Below are 7,429 nucleotides of genomic sequence, written 5' to 3' on the forward strand. Positions count from 1 at the left end.
CACAAAACCAAACTAAAACCATATTCCAAGAACTAAACAAAGCAACACTAGCCCTGATCAAGATGAGAAAATCTCCAACCAACCCTCTTGAACACTTCAAACAACAGCATCTGCCTCCTGTAAAAACCAGCAAATCAAACTTCCACAACTCCTCCCATCAATCGCACTTAGTCCTCCACATCTGAAATCTTGACCCTCTCCCTCATCCCATGCCTCTCCACCTTCCTCTTGAGTGTTGCTCTTTCACTTCGCCTTTTCTTTTTCTCAAACTCTTTCAAAAGCCCTTCTAGCAAAAGCCTCACCACCCAAAAAGTTTTACCCACTAGTTTCCTTAAGTGTTGCTCTTTTACCAACTTCAATATCCCTCTCCACTAGTTTCCTTAAGTCCACTCGACTCTTCCTTTTCCCATTATCTAAGTTCAAAACTTCATTACTTATCAAAGTTTTACCCACATCCCCCTTCCCTTTCACCTCAAGGACTCCAATCTTCAACTCCCCAACTTCATAACTGTCATGAATGTTAATTTGATCACTGGAGTTAATATCAATAAGAACCTTATGATTCGTAGCTCTAGAACCAACCTTCCTTGAAAAAACCCTCTTATATTTATTGCTGGGTCCAGTCTCAACAAGTCTCTCTTTTAACCACGAAAAAACCTTAGTAACATGCACCAAATAAGATTTACCTAATCAGTTAATCCTCTTGGATCCGTTCCCAAATTGGCACCAATCCTTCCGGTTAACACTTCCTCAACTAGAAAACATTGTTTTTCCTTTGAAGAACAATTAATACTGGAGGATATTCCTAAGTACTTCATCCCTTTGCATCTTCTTGTTTTTAAAAACACTTTGCTTTTCTCTCTTGCCAAATGAATACTTCTGGTATAGAACACAATATATCACTTTGCCTTTTTTGGAGATCCCAAGAATTTACCAGCTATTTAAATCTTCCAAAGACCAGTTTTGGATAGCAATGATTTCAGACTTTTTAAAGTCAATTAGAGAAAATGACTTATTAGCATAAACTAAACTTTGATGCATTTGATGCTATTACTACAAAGAGCTTGTCCTAATGTTGAGATTTAAACAAGTTGCAATTGCATATGCTCACTAATTGCACACTTGCTTTTGTTATATTTGTGCAAGGAGGAGGAAGAGGGCCTTCCAATTACTGATCAGAAAAGTAGGCATGTTCCAGTGTTCAAAGTATGGAAACTGGAAAGTGCTTACTGCTAAGTGATTTCAATTAACTCAATGAAACATGCAGCCTGGTTTCTGGTTTCTGGTTTTTGGGATTCAAGCACCAAGTGGGATGAAATAAAATTGAGTTATAAAGCATATTTTAGTTCTAACTGCCAAATATAATTAAATGGGATTTCGAGTTTCGATGAATCAACAACCACTTGTTTCAGATATCTCATATCCACTTTGAGATAGTACACTACCATATTAAGTTTTCAAGCTGCTGAGAAAGTCAAAGGTAGGTTATAGTGATTATGAACACACAAACGAAATAAAGAAAAGGGGAATCTATTAACCCAATTTTAACTTACCTTCACATCTGCTGAGAAAGTCAGTTGAAAGTTCATCCATCTCAATAAGATCTTCTCAGGTGGTTGATTCATCAGCTCCTCCACGTCCTAACGATTTATGAACAAAATACAACATATGAGCTAAAAAGTAGCAAATAACATTTCATAAAAAATCACAAATAAGCAGAAAACTTCTATACAAAGGCTATTTCACCTTACTATCATCAACTAACTCCGCCAATTGAGGTGCTTTCCTCAAATTGAGGTCCGCCCATAGTTGTATCTAAGGTTGAAACATCAAAGTAATTGTTTCAATTATAGAAAATATTACTTATATAATTTTCAGTTTGTATCATCACCATGTGCTCAAAAGTCAAAATAGAAAAATGGCTTTCAAACAATTACAGTCCAGAATCAAGACTAAAGAAAGCTCAAACTTCATTCATATAATAGTGATTTTTAGATGACAACCAGAGCATACCTTAATGATTTGAGATATCAACCGAAGCACTAGATGACAGAGGAAATAAAAAAAAAACACAGAGAATATTAATATTCTTACTGACCAGAAACTGCTAGCACTTAGGAGCACCCTACCAACTTCCATAACTTAGTAGAGGGAAAAATAAATTTAATCAAAATCAACATGATGCAACAAAAATCCATCTCAAAATATACATTTGTTCATAGATTGCAATATGCCAACGTAATTATAGAGGAAGAAAATAACAAAAATCCAACCAAAGTCGTCAGAATGACCAAATAAAGAAAAAAGAATGTGCAGTGCAACAACACAAAACATGTAACTTAGCATTGTACTTACCGAGCATATGGTATCGACTATTGTACAAGCAAGGGCAGAATAATGAAATAAACATAGATAGCAAACTCCAATCTTGTTTGAAGTTTACAGGCTTTCTATCATGCACTTTTTAGATAATCTTCAGGGTTCATATGAAAAGAACCTAATAGAATATTAGGTTAATAAGTTTTACTTCTTTGTACTTTGGCATGGAACAGAATATTCAGAAAACTATCAAAAAACTAGTGACAGGACCAAAATATTCTTGAAAATAGAAAAAAACTAACGACTGAAACAGCATGTATACTTACCCTTCAATGAAGTCCTGCGTGCCAATATTAACTACTGTACATCCAATAGCCTTAGCAGAATCGAGGCATAGTGTAAGATTTTCATTCCTTTCCCAAGGGTTCAACACCCTCTTTGTATTGATTGCTCGTTCATCAGTGTCCCAGGGACTGCTACATTGATAAGTTTACTACATCAAAGAATATGCCTTCAGATTACAAAGCCCCAAAACCAACAAAGAAAACCATCTCCAAATTCAAATTAAAGCAAAGAGCTTAACAGGGAAATCACCATAGAAGAACGCCATCTTTTACAATCTCGAAGAGATCATTAGTGGAAGGATCTAGCGAATGATCTTTCTATGATATGTGTAAAGGTGTACTATGTGTAACTCTATTTTATGTTGGCCAGTAGATGCTTTGATTCCGAGACAGAGTGAGTAATGGGCATATAATCGTATTAGTATGTAATGCAGCAACTGTCACCAATTATCGCCCATAAATGATAGAATGTAATATAAAGTGGTCTTTAGGATGTTTAGGATGTAGGACTGAATTGAAAGAAAATATTTCTGTTATGGGGGAGGGGGGAGGGCTATATAGTGCGGTCAGAAGAGGTAAAAGGCCCTGTTTCTTTCACTGTTCAAAGTAACATGATAAGCAATTTTTTTTTTGTTTTGTTTTTTTGATCAGCAACAGAAAAATTGAAATATTAATTTAGAATAGAAAGATACAACTAGAGGTTGTAAAAAAAACAGCAAACCCAAAAAGCCAGCCCAAATTTTCACATGAGCCCAAAACATGGGTTGTCTCTGAATTCCTTGTTTAGCTAGGCCATTTGCCATGCTGTTTGCAGATCTTCTAAGCCATCTTATTTGGATGAGCATATCTCTAGAAAGCTGTTTGAAGTGCCTGAATTCATTCCTTAGCTGCCAAATTACCCCTTCCTCAGTTTTGATCAGCAACAAGCCCAGTTCAGATTTGCCGCACCACTGCGGCTAACCCTACTTCCTGCAGGCGTTGGTTGCGAATTGCTCAAGGGAGATGATGATAGACCATCGTTTTGGTCCATCATCTCCCCATCTCCTTTGGTCACGTGCCTACTTAAAAGGGCGCGTGGCTTTTTAAGGTTTGGGTCCACCCGATTTAAAAAAGTCCCCATTCACTTGCCTAGACCCATTAGATCCTGATGGGCCTTGGCCCAACCCTCTATCCCTTTGCCAATCACGTGTTACTTAAAATAACATGTGAATGGTTGACTAGCCTCGGTTCATTGGACCAGACTGAACCAGCTCACAGGATTGGCTTGAACCCTGAAACCTTGCCGACCTTTGTTCATTTTGTTTTGAAATTTGAACTGGAACAAGCCCATCTCCATTTAATTCCCCTGTCACCGACTGAACATAGGACCTGCCATCCCTCAGCCCACCTTGCCATGCAGACTTTCCCCAAGTGTTTAAATCATCCTCTTTTTTCTCTTTTTTTCTTGGGAACCTCAGTTGCCTTAACTTCTCTTGTAGAGACTACACTGCCTTGCAAACCACACAATCAAGCCTGTTTTGTCTCTTCATCTTCCTCTCTTCTTCCCTCCTTCCATAGCTGGGCTTCAATGGAGGTAGCAAGCCAAACGGGGTAAACTAAACCATCTGAAACAACCTCTATCTTCTTTGGAATATCATTGGGTTTAATACCACCTAACATCACTACAACTGAAGGAGATCACAATCAAACACACCATCTAATCTTGCATCACAGACTACAACTATTGACTGTAATACTTCCTCCTTCCAGAGGTTGAAAAGTAACCCTAGCAATCTGACTATTACATTGTCCTCAATCACAAAACTTTTGGTATTGCAGAGAGGACACCATTTCGAGACTGTGGCAACACCAACCTCTGAGTGAATAATTAAAGCTGAAATCTCTACTTCATCTTCACCCAGATCTAACAAAGCTTTACAAGAGGCATAAGGAGTAATCACCATCGGCTTTTGCAGGTTTAATTCTCTGAGTATCGCCTGCGCAATACCTCTCCAATCCTTTGGTGAACTTGAGGTTTCCACCACAAATTTCTTCCCCTAGTTCTCCTTTTCTACTGTAGTTTAGAACTTCTTTTTCCTTTTTCTACAATCAATCAGTTTCTGTCACTGGGGTCTTCCATTCTCTTTTGTATACCCCCTTTCTTTTCCTTTGCTATAGCCTCTACTTGTTTTGTTTTCAGCTGCTGAATAAAGTCACTCAGTACCTGTGCCACTGCCTTCCAACCATTACCCCTTCTACTTTCTGGGAAGCAGACCACCTGCTTCTTTCTTCCTCCAAAGAATTCCTGCAGAGTTATGTAACAACCTTTTGCATTCTTTTTGCATTCCAACTCATACCTCTTTCTTCCATCAAGGTTGAACTTCGTAAAGTTCATTTGTTTACCTTTAGAACTTGCTTCTAAACAAACTTCTGCATCCATTCGATCACTTCAAGACCTTCCAGCAATATTGTAGTTCTCTCTGCCTCCCTAATCTTCAAGCTCTGCTGGCCTCTGATCCTTACCTCTTCAAGAATGAAAACTTTTGCTACAATCTTTATCTCTTTCCTCCATTTTGCAACTTCTACAAACCTGTTCTCCATCTCTCTTCTCTCACTCATTGGAATCGGCTGATTGAGAATATGGATACTATGTTGGCGGATTGAAAGTCAGAACAATAACTTCCTTGACTCCACCCCTTCTTTTCTTCTTCATACTCTTCTTTTATTTTAGTATTTTTTCACCAGCTTTTCTGGGTCTAGAACAGGGCTTCACCCCTTCTTTTCTTCTTCATATTTCTTCTATTATTTTAATATTTTTCACCAGTTTTTCTGAGTCTAGAACAGGGGCTTTGCCACCTACTTTTCACATTCATTTTCTTTTATTTTAGTATTTGTTCCCTATGTTTTGTTGATCTCAAATAGGGGCTCCACCCCCTTCAGTTCTTTTAAGTTCCAACTCCTAAGTTATAAGTTGTAACTCTAATAAATTGTTTTGCCTACTTGAAGCAACACTGCAAGAAACACAAGCACAAAAGTGCAGAATACATAAATCCAAAGAAACTAGTTCAGAATGGGTAGAAATCCATCAACTTATTATTTTTAAATTCCATCGCCTAGGTGAGGGCTAGGTGCCTAGGTGCCCGGGCGCCCCGCCATGGTCACCTAGCCTTGCCTTGGCACCTTGGAAACTAAGAGCAACAATTCTTTTTCTTTACTTCTGTAAGTGCTTCTATGATGAAATCTAGTTCCTACTCAAACTTTGGTGGACAGCAAGCTGTATCTTTGTTTATTCATATCTATTTTTCATCATTAGTCACCCAAATTACCTTCTATCACACTGGAAAGTCCACTACTAGATATGGAAGTTGTAGCACCCCTACTTGTTTGCCATAACTTTTAGTGAGGATTATGAATTATGCCATTCTGATGGGACCCTATGATTTCATGAAACATGCACTAATCTAGACCATGATTTGATGCTAGATGCATAACTGAAATCTATAGAATTAGACATAAGCCGATAGATGCATATGTTAATGAAGTAACAAAAGTTGATTAAGCAAGCCAAAAGAGCCAGGCTATGGCATTTGAATCATATCTACCTGATGAGCACGACAAATGAGATCTAGATCATGTTTTTGAAGGAATTCAGTGACCTTGTCAGCTCCAAATGTATAAGATACACCTCTGTCATTTTCTATCCATCCTTGTATATCTTTATCAGGATCAGACCATAAATCACGGAGAAGTCCCTGATCGGGCACATCAACAGGACGAGCAATATTCCGTATCTGATCCAAGTTCTTCATGTCAGGGGACAATCCTCCATGCATGCAAAGGATCTTGTCATCAATAAGAGCAGCCACTGGCAAGCAGTTGAAGCAATCTGTAAATGTCTTCCAAAGGCGGACATTAAACCTTCTCTTGCACTCGTCATAAAACCCATATATTCGGTTGATGGAAGCACACTCATGGTTGCCCCGAAGAAGGAAAAAGTTCTCCGGGTATTTAATTTTGTATGCAAGGAGAAGGCAAATGGTCTCTATGCTCTGCTTACCACGGTCCACATAATCCCCAAGGAAGAGATAATTTGTGGAAGGTGGGAGTCCACCATATTCAAAAAGCCGAAGAAGATCAGAATACTGACCATGGATATCTCCTGCCAAAGAGTCAAGTAGTTCAGCAATGGAGATTTCATTATTAAAGCAAATGAATGGAGCTACACTTTTACTCCACACAAGATATTTGCAGTTTAACAGAAAATGTTGTAATTGAATTAGGGAACTTGGTAAATATGAAAATTATCTTTATGCATTTGCATCAGCTGTGTGCATGGGTAGATGCCCAACAAAACAAACAACTTGCTCTTTCCGGTACTTAATAAAATTCAAAATATGGCTGCCTTTTCTCTGAGATACTCATTACTCAATCGAAATCCACAATCATTTTTCTCAAATATCAATCAAAACAATCATAAAAGCATGTAGATAATGGGAGTTGTCATTTTTGTATCTAAGATAACAGGCTTTGGAAAGGCAAACATATGCTGTTACCATGTGTTAGACAATGTCTGTTATAAAATCTGATTAATCTTAACACCTATGATGTGACACATAGGATGAAGTCAACAAAAAGATAAATGCTTAGATATGAATATTTGTCCTCTATTAGTTCTTTATTGGGTAAAAACCAACCTGGTGGAGTCTGTGGATGAGACACTGATCCTGAACATTACAGGAGTTGGTCCATGAGGGTCCCCCATGTTTCATTGATCTCGACTTGTTCAA

The 7,429-nt window shown here is 38.0% G+C and overlaps 1 pseudogene across 1 annotated transcript; it reads right to left on the minus strand.

Annotated features, from left to right (window-relative positions):
- Positions 1-1,553: 1,553 nt before the first annotated feature.
- Positions 1,554-6,808, minus strand: LOC148790817 (serine/threonine-protein phosphatase PP1 pseudogene; annotated as a pseudogene). The gene is made up of 4 exons (XR_016077688.1): positions 6,245-6,808; positions 2,646-2,812; positions 1,747-1,815; positions 1,554-1,640 (listed from the first exon to the last, which is right to left on the minus strand). The product of XR_016077688.1 is annotated as a serine/threonine-protein phosphatase PP1 pseudogene (transcript).
- Positions 6,809-7,429: the final 621 nt, after the last annotated feature.

This window comes from Nelumbo nucifera, chromosome 6 (assembly GCF_055504915.1).
Source record: "Nelumbo nucifera cultivar China Antique chromosome 6, China Antique-T2T, whole genome shotgun sequence".
NCBI lineage: Eukaryota > Viridiplantae > Streptophyta > Magnoliopsida > Proteales > Nelumbonaceae > Nelumbo > Nelumbo nucifera.